Genomic DNA, 20,951 nt, shown 5'->3' with positions numbered 1-20,951 from the left:
TCACTATTTACAATATATACAGTCGAAGAAGACTCAGGCAGAGGTTTATATCTCTTTTTGCTACCAAATGGTCTGTGTTCTCAGCTTGTGAATGGACCTTAATGGTGCTATGACTGGGCAGTTTTAAACTGTTAATGGCCTGTACATGAGGTGTGAATCTACTATTGTTTCTCTGAAGCCAAGTTAGTTTAACCATATGGTCTGTGTTCTCAGCTTATGAATGCAAAACTACAGTAAATACTAACCCTAACCTAACCATAACAAACTGCTACAAACTGTATCATTGGCAGTTATTGAAGAGTTGCAGGTCTATTAATTCCAGATCACACAATATTTACTGTACTTGAGCCCTAAATCCATTATTGTTTTCCTGGAAGCCACGTTTGATTCAGAATAATAAACTACACTAAATACTAACCCTAACCTGATCCTAACACTAAAAACTAACATCAACAAACTGTATCATTGGCAGTCATTAAAGGGTTGCAGGTATGTCATTCCCAGATATAAAGATATGATGTGTGATCTGGGATTGACAGATCTGCAACCCTTCAATGACTGCCAATGCTACAGTTTGTTGAGGTTACATTTTTTAAGGGTCAGGTACTTTGAAATACTTAAAACTCAACTAAACATTTGGTATCACTATATTCTTTCACAACATCACATATAGAAAATGTATATATGGAACTGTATCCTGCTCCGTTAAGGTTTAGAGTCATTGTTCAATGAGGAAGTGACATGGTCCTGTGGGGGCGGGTCATTATTAAATCCTTCATCCAATTAGGAGTTACCGTGGTCAAGTGGGGGCGGGTTGTTGTGTTTAAGGTATCATATAAACTTCAGCTAACAGCTTCCCAAACCACTGCTGCTCCTTGTCTAGACAAGGCCAGTGACCTTCCCGATCTTATCTGAAGTTCTACCTGAAATTCTACCTGTGATTGAGATGGCTTCTTCTGCTGATTCTAATGCTTCTCCTGAGTAAGTACAAGTTTGTTTTTGATTTGTTATATTAAACCATATGGTCAGTCTCACTTGACTTTAGGTAGAACAATGCTCTATTTTAGGGGTAGGGTTATGTTAGGATTAGGGTTAGTATCCACTGTAGTTTTCCATTCATAAGCTGAGAACACTATTTTGGTACTATTACGTTCTTTTTAGTGTTAGGATAAGGTTAGGGTTAGTATTTACTGTAGTTTATTATTCCCAGTCAAACGTGACTTTATGGAAAACAATGGTGGATTAAGGGCTTATGTACAGGCAGTTAACATAGCAAAATTATGAGCATTCCCATAGCTTAATAACTGGACAGTCATGGCACCATTAAGGTCATGGTCCAATGGGGGAGGGGTGTTGAAGTGATAATGAGTAGCAATAATGGGTCCATTTACATACTCAGTGATTTGAATTTTTTTGTAAAGGTATGATGTGTGGGATTAACTAGGATTAACATTTAGTGGGAATGATGAATATTGCTGTGCTTCTAAATTTATTGTTTTTTATTGTTATTTTTACTTAAGAATGTTCATCATTTATAATCAATCATTTCTTACAGGATGTCACGCAACAGGACCCATCTCATGTGTCCTTTTTGCAAGACGACTCACTACAGTCTCCCTGAGCACCTCAGGAAATGCATGAATGGTCGCCCACCTGCAGAGCAGAGGAGCGTTCTTGAAGAGGCTAAGAAGAATGCTCATAGGCTGCTTAAAGAAGGGCGTCGCATTGAATACGGCATCATCAGGAGAATTCTGGACAGCGATGACCCAGAAGAAAAGTATGGAAGCAGTCGCTCTTTCTAATGATCTAAAATGTGTGTTTCCTTTTACAAAGAAGACCATTTAACAAATCAATGTGTTTTCTTTTTTTTAGTCTGATTCAGGAGTTGGAGACGCGAGGAATTGTTGTTTATAACATCCCTCCACGCCTCCCAGATTCAGCTGCCTCTGCAGCCTCTTCTGTAGCACCTTCTGCAGGGCCAGATGAATCAGATTTTCCTCCTATCAAACCTGAACCAGACAGCTCTGGGGAATACTTCCAAGAGTGAGTTTTCAATATGCCTCCTTATATATCTTCCTGCCTCCCATCAGATAAGTTGTATGCATGACATGTAATGCATAAACACCAGTACATACATACATTACAAATTGACCATATTTTGTATTTCAGGTCCACGTCTGCAACACAGAAGACTTCCTTGAGGGAGAAGATGGCCTCAGCAGGCTTATATTTTAAGCATTCCACAGCACATCCACTGCTGAAAAGTTTTGCTCACTACTTGGAAGTGGACTTGGAAAATGACAATTTCACACAGGAGGTAAGAACATGAAGAATTCAGCTAGAGCATTATACAGACACCCTAACTAGTATTAGTTGATGACTGTTTAAATTAATAATATGCTTTCTTGTGTTTTAGGTGGAGAATGTGGCAAGGTTCATGTATTTTATGGACCCCAAACAGCCAAGCCTCCTGTTTGTCCATCAGACGGAACGGACCAGGGAGTATTTTAATACTCTCTCTGAAGTTGGCCTCAGTAAGCAGACTGTGCATAACTACATCAAGAGCGTTAAACGGTAAGCAGGGTGTGAAATGATCTTTCCGTTGATGGCAGCTGACCAACTTAAATTCGAGCCTAATTTAAGGTCTATGACTTTCTCCACAGGTTCTTGAAGTTCCACATCAGCAGCACAGACATGGAGTTGACAGACCTGCAACTCTACAATGACTGCCAACTCTACACTGTGTTGTTATCAGACATACAGGCTGCAATAACAAAGCAGTTCAACAAGGAGGCGACAAGTAAAGAGTGAGCATTTTTCATTCAATATTGATTTAAATTGAATTCTTCTTATCATGAACTATCTTTAATTGTTTTTTTTTTATTTCAAAGGTTTCCCATTCTCACGGAAGGGAGCCTCCAACCAAAGGACTGCTGGGCTGTGTTAGAGGCGGCAAACAAAGATTTCCTTGCCGTGATTGCAAAGCTGACTGGACCCAGACATGTACGTGGCCACCAGCTGACCCTGCCGGAGTCGCAGCTTGTCCTCTACTATCTAGAGGCAGTTTTGATTTTGCGTCACCTACACCGCCCTGGTGTTGTGGAGCACATGACTGTAAGTGTTATTACTAGCAATATGCACCTGTCAAATTATTATTATTTACTTGTTTCAATTCTGCATAAACTCATTGTTCACCAAATATATCTCCTGTTTTCTTGTTTTGCAGGCAAAAGACTGGATGCTCCGCAAACCATTCCATGGCAAAGGAGGTCATGTTGTCGTGAGAGTCCTTGATCACAAGACTGCAACACAAGTGGCTACCTTTGCTCTCACATTGGAAGAGGAGATGGTAAGTTAACAAAGATCACCCATTTTTAACTGCCTCACTAATTTGACAAAAGTGCTTTGTGTTATGAACTAAATATATTTACCTCTTTTTACCATTTCTACAGTGGTTTGACACCTACTACACAGAGGTTCGGCCAACAACAAAGGCGAAAAGGAAAAAGACTAATGAAGGTGAAGATGATGATAAAGAGCCAGAGAGATTCTTCATCTCATCCACCGGCAACCCCATCTACAATGCCTCCAATGACTTGGAAAGGCTGCACAAAAAGTATGTAATTCAGGAAAACTTCCCTTCAGTACACTTGCACTTCATAAAGTATAAATGCCGTGTGTGTAAAATAATATTAATGACAAAATTGTTATTTTCTTGAAGGTACAACTTGCCGAAGGTAAACAGTCAGATGGCACGTCGGATATTTGAGACTGCAACAAAACACATGTCTGATACCCAGAGGTCCATGGTGGCAGACTACCTGATGCACAGTTCGTCCACTGCAGAGAGGCGTAACAACAGGATGCAGGTGGACAGTAATGTTGTGGAAGCAAGTTTACTTCTGCAAAGCGTCGCCACAAGTGATTCAGAGTGAGTATTAATTGATTCCTCCATTGTGGCATGGTTTAAACTTATATATGTTATATATGTTGTCTATATTATGTACGTACACCGATACTAATCAAACTCTTTTTTTCTTTCTTCTTCTTTCAGTGGAGAGGAAGGAAGACAGCATGCTGGTGGTAGATGCTTAAAGATGGACGAGCAACAAGCCTACGACTTGCTTCTCCAGTCCTACCCTGTTACACTGCATTCTGCACCTCCTAAGCGCTCAGAACGGGTGTCAGTGGCTAAGGAGCACGACCGTCATTGTTACGACCGCTGGCGTGGTGATCAAAAACAACTCAGAATGCAGCATGTCCTAGGTGAGGTATTTTTAAAGTAACTATTCCATATGAATGATTCTAACAAGCTTTTACAATTTTTTGAGATTTCTCATAGCATTGACTAAATCAATTTTTTTTAATTTGCAGATCATTTTGGCAGACGGCAACCAAGCGAATCCAGGGTGCGTAGCTGGATAGAGAAGCAGGGATGGACTGCTAATGTTCCAGATGCTGCCCTGGTGGTGAAGGCATGGAAACCCTCTGGTAGAGTGGACACTGCCATGGAGAGCCACAGCATGCAGAAGTGCATAAAGAAGCAGAAGTGGAAAGGACTGGATGCTGTTCCTGAGGAAGGAAAGGGCAGGGGTGTTGTAGCCACCAGGCCTTTTCAGATTGGGGAGGTCGTCTGCGATTACCATGGGAAAGTAGTCAGTAGAAAAGTCGGTATTGAGACCCACAAATCCACAATTGGCATGGAAAGTGGATATATGTTCTTTTATAAAGATAAAAATGATCAAAGTAAGTGCGTTGATGCCCATTTAGAAGAGTGTGAGTGTCATCCTGGGAAGCAAACAATTGGCCGGTTAATCAATCACTCTTCAAAAAGAGCCAACGTTAGACCTAGACTTTACAGCTTAGATGACAAAGATGTCATTCTTTTCATAGCCCAAAAAGGAATCAAAGTCAATGAAGAAATTCTATATAACTATGGGGCGTGTAAAAAATCCTTTGCTGGGGAGGGTTTGGACCTAGATTGGCTATAAACCTCTGCCTGAGTCAGTCTTCTGCAATTGTATATATTGTAAACAGTGAAAATACAAATCACCACAGTTTTGTTATTTTTATATTTATAAATAAAGTGATGGTTTTTTAAATGGATTGTGTCTGTGTTAATCTGGGTCTGGGTTAATCTGTGAATATGAAATATCATGCCCATTAAACCAAATATATTAGATTACTGTATCTTATTTTCAGAGGTGGAAAGTAACAAATTACATTTACTCACGTTACTGTAATTGAGTAGATTTTATGAGTAATTTGTCATTTTTAAAGTAGTTTTTAAAATAGGTAATTTTACTTTTACTCAACTACATTTTGACACAAGTAATTTACTTCGCTACATTGGAAAACTCCCCGTTAATGAGTAAAAAATAAAATGCTGGGAAAAAACTGAACTAAAAACAAAAATTGGCATAAAAATGATTAAATAAAATGAAAATAGCCTTGTTAATCATATTTCAGTCCGGCAACATAAAAACAAACAAACAGATAAATCGCTCCATCCGGAAAGCTTGTGGTTGGATAACAAGTATAAACATATACCAGTCAGACCCTCTATTGGTTTGTATTTAATGCATGACCTGCACGTCACGTCAAACTCCAGAAGTGCGCCAGTGAGAAAGTTGGTTTAGCGAGGGGCTTCAGAATGGTTAGATGCAAAAACAACTCTTTTCGGAAGTTCGTTTGGAGAGCGCGTGTGAGCTAATATAAACCAAAGCCCACCCTATAGTGTCATAGAACAGCCTTTGTGGAATTACTTTTAATTAAAAATAATCCTTTTTTTCTGAATTCTGTTTATTATTTGTTACATCCAAGTAAAGGTAACTTTACAACCTAAACATTTTACTCCATATTACATTTACTGTTGTTAGAAAAGAATGTGTGAATTGTCTGAATTATATACATATATGACAAAAACTAATCAGTTATCACCTAATATTTAAAATAATAATACATATATAAATATACAATACAAATAATATAACAGATTTGGTTATTATTATTATTATTATTATGTATTGGCAAATCTGTTGTGTATTTACATTTTCTCCACTCTTTTAAAAAAAAACTTCTTACGATGGTGTCCTTTTATAAAAAAGGAGTGTAACTTTACATTTCATAGAGATTTTTGGCAGAAGGTAATATAAACGTTAGATGTCAGGACGATGTGGTCTTACTGCAAACTACAAATGAACAGAAGTCAAGTTAGAGCAGTGTTTCTCAACCCTGTTCATACATATTCTACTGCATATTCCCACTGTTATGCATATTCTAGAGCTTTATCTGCATTAAAGACAGTTTAAAGTGCCTAAAATAAGTGTTGGTGTGATGTATCTAATACACTGCTGGAAATACATTATGATTGATTTAGGCTCCATTAGGGGTTAAGGGATTTGAACAGGTAAATTCAAATGATAATTTGGGGGAAATACGTAATAGCCAGTATTCAGTAATGTCTACTTTGTCCTTAATAAGACTCTTTAAGAGCCTCTAACGCAGTGCTTTACTTGGCACGGGTGCAGAATTCAGCACAACACCATCAGTATGCTGAGAGCACAGAGTGTTTTTTGCTGAATAATGTAGACTGCTGGATCTAGCTCCTTGATTTTATTTCTGCAAGTAACTCCATAAATGTGTTTTGGTGCTGCATTAGTTCATGTATGAACTAAAATAAGCAGGTGTAATTCTGCCAGAGCGAGTCTGAGTGTCCTATCTGCTCCATATCGGGGTCGGAGCTGGAAGTCTTAACCCGAGACCGGATCCAGAGCTTTACAACTGGACACAGTCAGAAAAAAAAGGAGGTGGAGCAGATTACCGAAAGTTAGGGTCAAACTTGATGGCGTAATTAAGTTGAGTTAAAAAAATAATGCATTACTGATTCTAAATGTATCACGTGCGTTAGCGCTTTAGGGTTGACAGCCCTAGTTAATAGTGATCAGTTCATTGGATTTCTGCATAAATTGGTCATTAAATGTGTTCTGATCTTAATCTAAATCACAACAATAGAAAAACCTACGTTTCCTGTTTGCAGATCAGACGTGCATAGCAGTCAGGAGGAATTTTGGATCATTTCTCTTCACAAAACGGTTTCAGTTCAGAAATATTCTTGGGATATCTGGTGTGAATCGCTCTATTGAGGTCTTAATGCCACAACATCTGAATTGGGTTGAGGTCAGGACTCTCCAGAAGGCGTATTTTCTTCTGGTGAAGCCATTCGGTTGTTGATTTACTTCTAAGTTTTGGGTCGTTGTCCTGTTGCATCATCCATCCTCATGACAGCAATCCATCCAGACTCTGAGGCAGCAAAGCAGCCCCAAACCATGATGCCCCCTCCACCATGTTTCACAGTTAGGATGAGGTTTAGATGATGGTGTGCTGTGCCTTTTCTTCTCCACATAGCGTTGTGTGTTCCTTCCAAACAACTTAAATTTGGTTTTATCCGTCCACAGTATATAGGTCCTTCTCAAAAAATTTGCATATTGTGATAAAGTTCATTCTTTTCCATAATGAAATGATAAAAATTAAACTTTCATATATTTTAGATTCATTGCACACCAACTGAAATATTTCAGGTCTTTTATTGTTTTAATACTGATGATTTTGGCATACAGGTCATGAAAACCCAAAATTCCTCTCACAAAATTAGCATATCATGAAAAGGTTCTCTAAACAAGCTATTAACATCATCTGAACAACGAATTAACTCTAAACACCTGAAAAAAGATTCCTGAGGCTTTTAAAAACTCCCAGCCTGGTTCATTACTCAAAACCGCAATCATGGGTAAGACTGCCGACCTGACTGCTGTCCAGAAGGCCATCATTGCCCTCAAGCAAGAGGGTAAGACACAGAAAGAAATTTCTGAATGAATAGGCTGTTCCCAGAGTGCTGTATCAAGGCACCTCAGTGGGAAGTCTGTGGGAAGGAAAAAGTGTGGCAGAAAACGCTGCACAACGAGAAGAGGTGACCGGACCCTGAGGAAGATTGTGGAGAAGGGCCGATTCCAGACCTTGGGGGACCTGCGGAAGCAGTGGACTGAGTCTGGAGTAGAAACATCCAGAGCCACCGTGCACAGGCGTGTGCAGGAAATGGGCTACAGGTGCCGCATTCCCAGGTCAAGCCACTTTTGAACCAGAAACAGCGGCAGAAGCGCCTGACCTGGGCTACAGAGAAGCAGCACTGGACTGTTGCTCAATTTTTGCATGTCATTCGGAAATCAAGGTGCCAGAGTCTGGAGGAAGACTGGGGAGAAGGAAATCCCAAAAAGCCTAAAGTCCCGTGTCAAGTACCCACAGTCAGTGATGGACTGGGGTTCCATGTCAGCTGCTGGTGTTGGTCCACTGTGTTTTATCAAGGGCAGGGTCAATGCAGCTAGCTATCAGGAGATTTTAGAGCAATTCATGCTTCCATCAGCTGAAATGCTTTATGGAGATGAAGATTTCATTTTTCAGCAGGACCTGGCACCTGCTCACAGTGCCAAAACCACTGGTAAATGGTTTACTGACCATGGTATTATTGTGCTCAATTGGCCTGTCAACTCTCCTGACCTGAACCCCATAAAGAATCTGTGGGATATTGTAAAGAGAAAGTTGAGAGACGCAAGACCCAACACTCTGGATGAGCTTAAGGCCGCTATCGAAGCATCCTGGGCCTCCATAACACCTCAGCAGTGCCACAGGCTGATTGCCTCCATGCCACGCCGCATTGAAGCAGTCATTTCTGCAAAACGATTCCTGATCAAGTATTTAGTGCATAACTGAACATAATTATTTGAAGGTTGACTTTTTTGGTATTAAATTAAAATTTCTTTTATTGGTCGGATGAAATACGCTAATTTTTTGAGATTGGGATTTTTGTTTTTTCTTTACTTTTTTGCCAAAATCATCAATATTAAAATAATAAAAGGCTTGAACTACTTCAGTTGTGTGTAATGAATCTAAAATATATGAAAGTCTAATGTTTATCAGTACATTACAGAAGATAATGAACTTTATCAAAATATGCTAGTATATGTCAATGGTGTACAGTGAGGCCCTTCTAACCCTTCAGGGGTGACAATAGGTGCATGTTAATTATTCCATAATATTTAATAAGCATATACTTTATAAATTAACTAAAATAAAAAGCAACTGATTCAAAACATCAGTCTGTGTTATATATATTTAATTTAATATAATGTAATATAGATTTTTCTGATAACTGGCCACTAGATGGAGACTCTGGAAAATCTGACTAAACAATCTGAAACCAGACTAACCAGTTAATGTGATACACACCTCAGAAATACTTTCAGTTCATGAAGAGACGCTGCGTTCCGACACAGATGACTGATTTTACTGCAGAATCCAGAAATGTAAAGGTAGGATTAATATTTTGATTAACTTTAAATGCTCTCATTCTTATAAAAAAAAATCTTCTTACACAGTGAGTTTGATCTTGCAGTCTTGTTGAGTTTGTAAATTGAATTTTACTATTTTGTAAAAGAATCCCTGTGTAAATAATAATGTCTCTCTTTTGGAGGAAGCTGATGTTTAGCTTTTTATTAGCCAGATTTTTATTAATCTCATTATTTCCTTTCCACCTTAAAAGAAGGAAGTTGTTTATGGGTTTAGGTGGAAATCCTTTTTGTTTCTTTGGTGACAGAAATTTAGTCAAATACAGTCATGGCTAAAAGTGTTGGCACCACTGAAATGATTTGTTTTGAGAGTATTGTAAATACACACACAAAAAAAAAACACAAAAATATATACATATAATTTCACACAAAATTCCAAAAACAGACCAAACAAAATTACTGGCACCCTCAAAAAAATATTTGGTTGCACACCGCTTGAAAAAAAAACACTGAAATCAGTTGTTTCCTGTAACCATCAACGAGCTTCTTCCACCTTGGAACTCTGGACTCTTCTTCTGTAATCTGCTCCAAATCTCACGTATCTGAAGGGTTTCTTCTCACAACAGCAGTTATAAGATCAGGTTTAAGATCTCTCCAGAGTATGATCAGTTCAGTATGATTTGGGTCTGGACTTCAGAACTCTCCAGCTCTTTGTTTTTATCCATCTCTGGGGTCATTGTCCCCTGTTTTCTGGGGGTTTATACCATATGTGGATTATGGCTATAGTTCAGTGGAGTCTTTAGTGATTGATTTTAGAAAACTGGAATGCAGCTCAATGCTAGTGATTAGCAGTAAAGGTTGGAGGGTGGAAGCTGTTTTCAGAGCCGAGTTAGCGGCTGATGTTTGATAAAAGATGGACAACACTTTGCTGGTTAGATTATTATATTTTATATATTTATATATATGAATATTATTAGTAGGTTCTGGGGTTTGATATGTGTAATGTATGGGGATTTCAGGGTTTACTTGAGGCGGAATAGTGTAAGGTCTCTGGGTGTAAGATGGATCATAAGGTGGAGAGGATCTAATAATTGGGTGCAACACCAAAAATTTATTTACACAACATGGAAAGTCAAACAAAAAGATCGGAAAAAATGAAAAGAAAAGGATGGTGTAGGTTATTTGTATGCACACTCTTTACACACCAGACTCAGTAAACCCGGATAAGTTGATTCAACTTAAAGAGTGTGAGGCAAGTGATTGCCTACATTTTTTAAGTAATGCACACTACAGAAAATCTATTAATTTAGGTAAGTTCAATCTAAATGCCTGTAAGTAACCTTTTGAGTTTAATGAATTAAAATTAAAAGAAGTAACCTTTTCTACCTGGTTATTTCAACTCAACCTTTATTTTACTTTTTTACTTACATTTGTTGTGAAAGCTTAAAAAAACATATCAGGACCAAGAAAGAAAATGTATATGTATTTTTCTTCATTAGAATTGTTTTTTATTTAAAATATTTACATTTAGAAACAAGACAGTACTTTCAAGGAACCTACAACCTAGTCTTAAATCTGGCCAATTAAAAAAAGTAAGTAAGTAAGTAAGTTGTTCACAAAATGGGAAAATGAACAAAATTATTTTTTTCTACTTAATACATTCTCAACATGTTCTGTGGTAGCAATTATTAAATTAAAAACAAACAAAAAAATAACATGAATCTAGGTTTAAAATAAAATATATGCAATTTTTGGTAAAAACACACATTAAAAAATACAGAACACAAAGTGTAACAGCAGAACATTAACACTGTTAGCTAGTTAGTCTAGTCTGGATACTGCCATGCTCAGAGTTATTCTCAAAAACTTTTTACACAATGATATAACAAAAAATCACACAAAAAACATTGCATTTAACTAAAGATAAGCCTCAACTGCAAAAAAGAAAAAACGTCTCTTGAACATGGAAAACTTCGTACAAATTCCTAAATGTAAAAAGAGCTGAAGGCAGAAAATGGTGCCTTGGTTAATGGAGTCATCTGTAGGATGTCTGTAGATCTTCTCAGATAAACAAAAAATAATAAAATAATAAAAATAAAATCAACAGCACTAAAATGCATATAAAATGTTTATAAAGTAGAAAGATTTTCTAGTACCTTCCACAGAACAAGCCCAGACCAGCCTGGATTGAACTGACCAATGGGAATCAGCTGGGGCGTGGTCTGAACTAAAAAGTCATATTTTAAGTTTGTTCAACTTAAAAATGCTAATGTTCTCAGGGATTCTCTCGAAATAGGAGACCATAATAAAAGTGTTCAAGTAATGCAAAAAAAAGAAAGTTTTTTTAAAGTTATCTTTATTCAAACTGTTTGCACAGAAATAAATGATGGGTTAACAGGGTAAGAACAGCAACATATAAAGCAGAAGCCCCGCCCCCAAAGACTCCATTCTTTCTGATAGGGTAGATTATAACAACAAAACCACAGTTCTGTATTACTGTTTGAACCAGGTTACTTCTAACCGCTGTTACCCGTAAGTATTATTATATAATTGATCATGTTCTACAATTTATTCATGTCTATTTCTTTTCTGTTCTTCAGGTTCCCCTGAGAAAAGTGAGCTCCTTTCCCTCCCAATCGGTGGATCCTCCCGGTGGGTTAAAACAACCCCTTAATTGGATTGATTTGGGTCCCCAGCTTTATTAAAGACAGGAACAGGAGGTTGGTACACACACTCACACTCACACAAATACACTCACACAACTACACTCGCACAACTACACTCACACTCACAACTACACTCACACTCACACAACTACACTCACACAACTACACTCACACCACTACACTCACATTCACACAACTACACTCAAACTCACACCACTACACTCACACTCACTAATGACCCCAGCTTTATTAAAGACAGGAACAGGAGGTCGGTACACACACTCACACAACTACACTCACACAACTACTCTCACACAACTTCACTCCCACTTACACAACTACACTCAGACAACTACACTCACACAACTACACGTACACAACTACTCTCACACAACTACACTCCCACTTACACAACTACACTCAGACAACTACACTCACACAACTACACTTGACTTTGTTCTTATGTAAGTAAAATGTGCTCCAACAGGTTTTTTCTTTCTGACGAAAAGGAAAATACAGACAGTTCCTCATTCTCAGCCCTGTTTACAGATTTCTATAAAACAACAGAAGAAAAAGCTGTGTGCTGTATCTCTTCACAGTTCTGGTTTTAGCTTCATGTATCTGAGCAGTAGATAGATTTATGGAAGTAAGGTCTAGTAGAGTTAGGATCCAAGCTCTTCTGTGCAGTGTACAAGTGATCCATCGATTATCCAGTAAGAGTTCTGCAGCTGTAAAAGCAGACAGTAGTAGATTGAGTGCTATGATGATAAATGGAGGTTTGAAATGTTGTTTACAGATATAGATCTGGAAATAGCCGTAGCCTTTTCTCTCTTAGTGTAGATATATCAAAAGTAAGCATAATTAATGCAGAAAACTCCATAATTCTGCTAGTAAACTTAAATCACATAGGGGAGAGCTCGTCAAGTGCATATAGAGTTAAATACATCTATGCATGTATCTCCAATGAACCATTGCCCTGCTATCCCTTATACTTAATTTATTCTGTATTACTGCACTACCCCATATCCACGGCTGGTTACTTTCACACTTTTGTATAGTTTTTTTATTTAGATATATGTATATCTATATATTGTTAATATTTCAAATCCCAGTTTAGAATCTCTAAAGTCTTATATTTCTTACTCTGCTTTCTTACTGTACCTCCCCTATTATTGCTATTATTGTTTGTTTCTACTGTGTTGTGTAACTGCTACTGGCTGCTAAATTTCCTTCAGGATCCATAAAGTATCCATCCATCCATCAGTTCAGAATTTGAGAATATATAAAAGTCAGACTGCATGGAAGTTTCTGTATATTCTGTATATTTTATCAGGAGTCAGATTTAGGAGTCAGGAATCTGGATGTTCAGAGTTGACTTGAGTTTATTTACACAGAAATGTCTAAGAACAGCTGAGTAGATCAGAACCAGTCTGTCAGGTTTAGGGGGCTTGAAGTTCAGAATGTAACTGTTCCTCTTTCTTCTCTCAGACTGACTGATTGACTGTGGTATGTAGGTAGTGTTGAAGTACTCGAGTCCGGTCTTGAGACCAAAAACAGGAGGTCTCGGTCTCGTCTCGGACTTGACCTTGTTTGGCATCTTGTCTCGGACTCAGGGTGAGGTGGACTCGGAGACTGTGGTAGAGACCGGCCGAGTCCGAGTCCTCTGTATGAGGTGCAGCTCTGATATGACGGGGAACACTTAGATATATATGTGTGTGTGAAGTTAAGTGTGTCTAAGTGCAGGCGGTGAGAGGGGAGGGGGGGATGGGGGTTGGTTGACACCATCAGATCAGGCAGCAGTCAGGAGCTAAACATTAAGATCAAACAACTAAACAACTAAACTTTAACTTTTATCATCTTAAAAAATCATACATACCTGCAACAATTACAAAATACAGTTTAAACCAGTTTTTATCCAAAGCGACTTACAATAGTGATGTACATAGAGTAATAGAAGTTAAAGGTAAAACCTTTTCTTTAGATAGGGCCCAAAGGAGGTTAAAGGGAATAATGGGATAGATGAGGAAAGGAGGGGAAGAAGGAGGTTAGGAGTAGTTAGATTTTTAGAGGTGTTAGGAGAGTAAGTGCTCTTTGAAGAGCTCTGGCTTAGGGATGCTTCTGATCTGGTAATAAAGCAAGGCGATGTTCACTGGAGGAGCGCAGCCTTCAGGAGTGAATGCAGTTAGGATGGAGCTGTTCTGTCATCATCTAGTTGGAGATTGTAAGAGCTTTAATTTTGATGCAAGCAGCCACTGTTAGCCAATGGAGCTCAATGAGCAGTGGAATGGCATGTGGCCGTGCTGCTGTGTTCTGGATCATCTGAAGTGTTTTTACTACACAGGCCGAGAGGATCGTTAGTATGGCATTGCAGTAGTCGAGGCGTGAGATGACCACTGCTTGTACCAAGAGTTGGGTGGCCTGTTGCGTTAGAAACAGTAGAATTTTTCCGATGTTGTACAGTGCGAAGCAGCAGGATTGAGCAACTGAGGCCACATGGTGCGTGAAGGAGAGCTGAACACCCAGGCTTCTAGCAATCTTTGTTGGGGAGAGTGAGAGAGTTGATGGTAATGGTGAAGTTGTATTGAATAGTTGTGTTGAATAGATGGTTGAATAGAGTATTTAAATCCTGAACTTCCCCATCGAAGGAGGCTGTCAATCAGCGAGTTTAGGCGAATCAGCAGTATGTAAGGAGGTTATCTGATCTACAGGCCATGTGAAGTTCAAAATGGAGACTTCCACGCAATCCATATCACATGTAGTGTTTGTTTGGAGACACGTTCATTGTGTTTTGAAAGCACGGCGCTGTGCACGGTGCATTCACTAGGAACTGCAGCTGCTGCTATAAACCAACTTTTACACTTATCAGAAGATTAGCAGGAGCTGTTTAAGTGATTCTGTTTAGGAATTGTACATTAACTCTTCAGTGGAATGTCTTGCTGTGACCAAGACAGCAAGTCTCTGTGATGTATCAAGAGCCACGGTATCCAGGGTAATGTCAGCATACCACCAAGAAGGAAAAACCACATCCAACAGAATTAACTGTGGACACAAGAGGAAGCCGTCTTATTATATTCAAAAAACATAAAACCATGGCTGCCCAAATCAGGGCAGAATTCAATGTGCACCTCAACTCTCCTGTTTCCACCAGAACTGTCTGTCACCACAATAAATTATTGTGGTCTAAAACCAGGTGTTTCAGTTTCATTGTCCAACCCTTGTTTAATCTTTAAGAAAACCCTCAAAATAGGTGAAAATTGCATTTTTTGGCCACTGTGAAAAGGGGTTTAAATAAATGTGCCCTTTTACTTGTGAATCATTGTGAGTTTGTATGCAGCACTTCACATTTCTAACCTTAGCGAAAAGCTAGCTAATCTTAGTGATGAGATTCTAATCTTAGACCAACATTCTAATGTTACCGGGGAGAGAACTAAAGCCAGTGACAAGCTGGCTAATCTTAGTGATGAGCTAGCTAATCTTAGTGATGAGCTAGCTAAAATTCTAATGTTACCAGGGAGAGAACTTACCAGTAAAAGTAACTATTGCGTTACTTTTGTTACTCGCCCCATAACCCCCCACCCTTCTCAGATTGTGTTTCATAAGCCACATGAATAGAGTGCGCGCAGTTATCTCATCCTCCCCTCCCTTGTGACTCACACACACAACGCACACACACACTTACGCCTTTGTCTGTATGTGCAAAGTAAAAAAAAAAGTTCATTAAGCGGCTAAAGTAATGTGCACTAACGGGGTGTCAGAAATGGTATGAGGTAGCTAAAATTCTAATGTTTCTGGGGAGAGAACTAAAGCTAGTGATGAGCTAGCTAATCTTAGTGACAAGCTAGCTAACCTTAGTGACGAACTACCTACAATTCTAATGTTATCAGGAAGAGAACTAAAGCTAGTGATGAGCTAGCTAATCTTAGTGACAAGCTAGCTAAGCTTAGTGACGAACTACCTACAATTCTAACATTATCAGGAAGAGAACTAAAGCTAGTGATGAGCTAGCTAATCTTAGTGACAAGCTAGCTAACCTTAGTGACGAGCTACCTACAATTCTAACGTTACCGGGAAGAGAACTAAAGCTAGTGATGAGCCAGCTAACCTTAGTGATGAGCTAGCTAATCTTAGTGATGAGGTAGCTAATCTTAGTGATGAGCTCGCTAACCTTAGTGATGAGCTAGCTAATCTTAGTGATGAGGTAGCTAATCTTAGTGATGAGGTAGCTAATCTTAGTGATGCTAAAAGCTAGCTAAAATTCTAACATTACCGGGAAGAGAACTAAAGCTAGTGATGATCTAGCTAACCTTAGTGATGAGCTAGCTAATCTTAGTGATGAGCTCGCTAACCTTAGTGATGAGCTCGCTAACCTTAGTGACGCTAAAAGCTAGCTAAAATTCTAATATTACCGGGGAGAGAACTAAAACTAGTGACGAGATAGCTAATGTTAGTGATGAGCTAGCTAAAATTCTAATGTTACCGTGGAGAGAACTAAAGCTAGTGATGAGCTAGCTAAAATACTAATGTTACCGAGGAGAGAACTAAAGCTAGTGACGAGATAGCTAATGTTAGTGATGAGCTAGCTAAAATTCTAATGTTACCATGGAGAGAACTAAAGCTAGTGATGAGCTAGCTAAAATACTAATGTTACCGAGGAGAGAACTAAAGCTAGTGACGAGATAGCTAATGTTAGTGATGAGCTAGCTAAAATTCTAATGTTATCGTGAAGAGAACTAAAGCTAGTGATGAGCTAACTAAAGTACTAATGTTGCCAAGGAGAGTACTAAAGCTAATGACGAGCTAGCTAAAATACTAATGTTACTGAGGAGAGAACTAAAGCTAGTGACGAGATAGCTAATCTTAATGATGAGCTAGCTAATCTTAGTAATGAGCTAGCTAAAATTCTAATGTTACTGGGGAGAGAACTAAAGCTAGTGATGAGCAGTGTTGGGCACGGTTCTTTGAAAAAGTGATTAGTTATAGTTACTAGTTACTTCTCCAAAAAGGTAACTGACTTACTAACTGAGTTACTCCATTATAAAAGTAACTGGTTACCAGTAAAAGTAACTATTGCGTTACTTTTGTTACTCGCCCCCGTAACCCCTCTCCCCCTTTTCAGATCGTGTTTCATAAACCAGATGAATAGAGTGCATGCAGTTATCTCATCCTCCCCTCCCTTGTGACTCACACACACAATGCACACACACACTTGCGCCTTTGTCTGTATGCGCAAAGTAAAAAAAATATTGAGCGGCTAAAGTAACGTGCACGAACGGGGTGTCGGAAATTGTATGAGCTAGATAAAGTTCAGAGGTGGAAAGTAACGAAATACATTTACTCACGTTACTGTTATTAAGTAAATTTTATGAGTAATTTGTAATTTTTAAAGTAGTTTTTAAAATAGGTAATTTTACTTTTACTCAAGTACATTTTGACACAAGTAATTTACTTTGCTACATTGGAAAACTTCCTGTTACTGAGTAAAAAAAATAAAATGCTAGGAAAAAAATAATTAAACCAGTATGACACGCGATTTGTTCCGTATTTTTTATAACTGTCCAATCCACATGTCTGACACTAACATCCGCACTAAACCCCTCCTCCCTCCGCTCCGCTTTTCTGCTGCAACGGTTACCTACAGACACACCCCCGCCCTCACACACACACACACACACACACACCAGCGCTGCTCTAAAACTATGGAAGTAAAACAGTGTCACCAGACTTTGAAATTTAAAAGCACTTGAATTTTTAGCACTGAATTATTTTACATTGAATTATTGTATGTGATTTTTTTTGCCTCTGAATTAAACACTTTAATTTTTCAGTATATCATTTTCACGTATTTTATTTTAATGTAAAAAAATTCAAAAGCAAAAATTCAAGTTTTAAAAATTCAATTAAAATAAATTCAGGTTGCTCAAATTCGACCTGTCAAATTCGACTGCTAAAATACAACGCTCAAAATTCGCTGTCAACATCCGGGACACACAGGATGAGCAATCGATTCAGTCTTCAATCGAGCCAACAACCAGCCAATCACATCACGCTCCGAAGATCACGTGACAGGTAGCGCCTCACGGTAGAGGTGGGCGATACCGGGAATTTTGGTATCGATCCGATACCAAGTAAACGCAGGGCCAGTATTGCCGATATCGATACTGATACCGATACTTTTTAATATTTAAGCTTTATAGATCCAAATGATCCAAAAACCTAGGATATAATTTCACCAAACATTGTAAGTGATAACAAAATACTTTAGTATCACAATCAACATTTTTTGTTTAGAAACAATGGAACAGTAACAAAACAAAGTTTAAATATAAAGTAAAAAAATATTAAAAAATAAAATAAAAATTCTCCCCTCACTAGACATTGTTTCTTTTTTTTAATAGAATTGTCATTTGGAAAAACAATAAAAAATAAGGAATTGTCTTCCTTTCCATGCAATTCAAATGCAAGTTTTTCTTAAATAAACAGAGTGTAAAAAAAATCACTCAACACTAATCTCCTGAGGTAGAGGCGTGTCGACTCGAGGAGAGCGCTGAGTGGGCGGGGCCAGGCTGAGCCTACCTGCGTGGCGGTTTGGCTGGCTTTGCTGAGCCATGTGACGCATGTGCAACAACAAGAGACCAGAGAGTAGACTGTGGTGAATCCTCGTGCGGCAGAGAAAAAAGCTTGAATATCGATATTTTTACACAAGTATTGCTCAATACCAATACCAGCATTGGTATCGATATTATCGATATTTGGATCGATCCGCCCACCTCTTACTACCTAGTTAGCTGTTTGTTTAGCAATACCTTATTGACACTTTGCTGCAAAGTATTTTGCTTAGTGTACTAGCCACTGTCTAAATAAATATATTGAGCTATATTACACTTACTGTACCCCTCTCAGGCTGGTCCTCTCATTAAATAAAGGAGATTTATTACAGTTAAAGTCACCACTTGAAGATTTTATGCAGAATTATTTGGATTATGAATAGGAACCACATTATTTGCAACAGCTTTTATTATTTATACAAACAAGATGAACATGATATGATGTGCCAGAATATAGGGAGGCTGCCTAAAACATACAAAAAATAAAATACAGAACACATGTAAACAACTAAAGAAAAACAGAACATGGCACATGTAAATAAATCAAATAAACACAGCACAGACTGCATGAAATTGGATTTCTTTATTTGTTCTTTAAAAGTTTGGAGAAAGGAAACCTGTGGAATACAAAAGAAACTTGAAAAATTACTGCATTTGATACATGGATATAATTAAACATTTTAAGAACATTACCTACCTTTTATTATCCTTTCTTTTTCTGCGAGAAAATATCCTGTTTAAGAAAATGAAGACAAGAAATATGACTGTGTTAAACTTGGTGTTGTTTGGATTCAGTATTTACTTCATTTATATTTATATAAAACATTTTTGCAATTATTATTGCATTGGTTTTGGCACAAACCAATTACTAATGCATCTCAGAAAATCTGAAGATCATGAGAATATCATAATTTAACAGAAATTATACATTACACTACATGTAAAGTGACATATTCCAAATCATTTTTACCTGGCTAAAAGTTCAGAAGCATTTTAGGACTATTATTTACTGTTGATATCCTCAGTAAAAGCCTGAGTTGAATTGTTAACAAATGTATAAAATATATATTAAATATAAACATTAAAATTAATATAAAATAAATAATGGTCATATCTTAAATTATCTCTGTTAAATTAGTTAGTAAAGAGACAAAAAGCAATTCTAAGTTTAAGTGATATTACATGGCCACAGTGGTGAGGTAAATGCCCTGTTTTCAGCTGTTTTACACTCACCTACTCGAGAGGAGCAGCGGAGGGGGCTGTGACTCGCGTTGAGCGGCTCTGAGCCGTGAGGCGCTACCTGTCACGTGATCTTTGGAGCGTGATGTGATTGGCTGGTTGTTGGCTCGATTGAAGACTGAATCGATTGCTCATCCTGTGTGTCCCGGATGTTGACAGCGAATTTTGAGCGTTGTATTTTAGCAGTCGAATTTGACAGGTCGAATTTGAGCAACCTGAATTTATTTTAATTGAATTTTTTAAACTTGAATTTTTACTTTTGATTTTTTTTTACATTAAAATAAAATAAGTGAAAATGATATACTGAAAAATTAAAGTGTTTAATTCAGAGGCAAAAAAAAATCACATGCAATAATTCAATGTAAAATAATTCAGTGCTAAAAATTCAAGTGCTTTTAAAGTCTGGTGACACTGTTTTACTTCCATATAAAACCCCTCGCCTTTTTACAAGTATAGGTCTCTGCAGACCGGAATAGTGGGCGTGTCGAAAGGTATGGGCGTGTCGAAAGGTGTAGGCGTGACGAAAGGGGGGCGTGTCGAAAGGTGTGGGTTTGTCGAAAGGTGGTGTACGCAATAGAGTGGGCGTGTCAAAACTTTACTGTCGAAAAGGATTAAATACACTTATAATAATCACAACTCCACCAATTTTTACCCGATTTCCACACGGTTTGGTTTGTTACAAACAGCAGAGATGTAATAATGATTCAGGATGCTGTGACACATTACAAATACGTGCTGAAATACTTTATATTATGTTAATTTATGCACTTATTAATATGCCATACCATATGTCTGTCTTTGTTAAAGAGCATAATATAAAGTATTTAAGCATGAAAGCACGTGTTTGTAATGTGTCACAGCATCTTGAATCATTACTACATCTATGCTGCTACATACAGCGTACAGAGGGAGCTCAAAGTCCATTTGCGAGAGGCCAAGGAGTCCTACAGGAAGAAGGTGGAGCAGAAGCTGAGGGAAAATGACATGAGGGAGGTATGGAATGGAATGAAGACAATCACTGGCTGTAAGCAGAGGATGGACAGTGCCGCAGATGGTGAAATAGAGAGAGCCAATGAGTTCAACACCTTCTACAACCGGTT

At 38.1% G+C, this 20,951-nt stretch overlaps 1 long non-coding RNA gene across 2 annotated transcripts; it reads right to left on the bottom strand.

The window, feature by feature from the left end:
- Positions 1 to 19,180: 19,180 nt before the first annotated feature.
- LOC125787729 (uncharacterized) lies at positions 19,181 to 20,198 on the bottom strand. 2 transcript variants are annotated; one of them, XR_007429505.1, is made up of 3 exons: positions 19,846 to 20,198; positions 19,310 to 19,345; positions 19,181 to 19,229 (listed from the first exon to the last, which is right to left on the bottom strand). It is a non-coding gene; the product is annotated as an uncharacterized LOC125787729 (long non-coding RNA). The 2 variants fall into 2 exon arrangements; XR_007429504.1 differs by having other exon boundaries at positions 19,181 to 19,345.
- Between the last annotated feature and the right edge of the window lie 753 nt (positions 20,199 to 20,951).

This window comes from Astyanax mexicanus, chromosome 25 (genome assembly GCF_023375975.1).
Source record: "Astyanax mexicanus isolate ESR-SI-001 chromosome 25, AstMex3_surface, whole genome shotgun sequence".
Taxonomy (NCBI): Eukaryota; Metazoa; Chordata; class Actinopteri; order Characiformes; family Acestrorhamphidae; genus Astyanax; species Astyanax mexicanus.
Note: the sequence above shows the minus strand (reverse complement) of the source record. Positions and strands in the feature narration are given on the sequence as shown.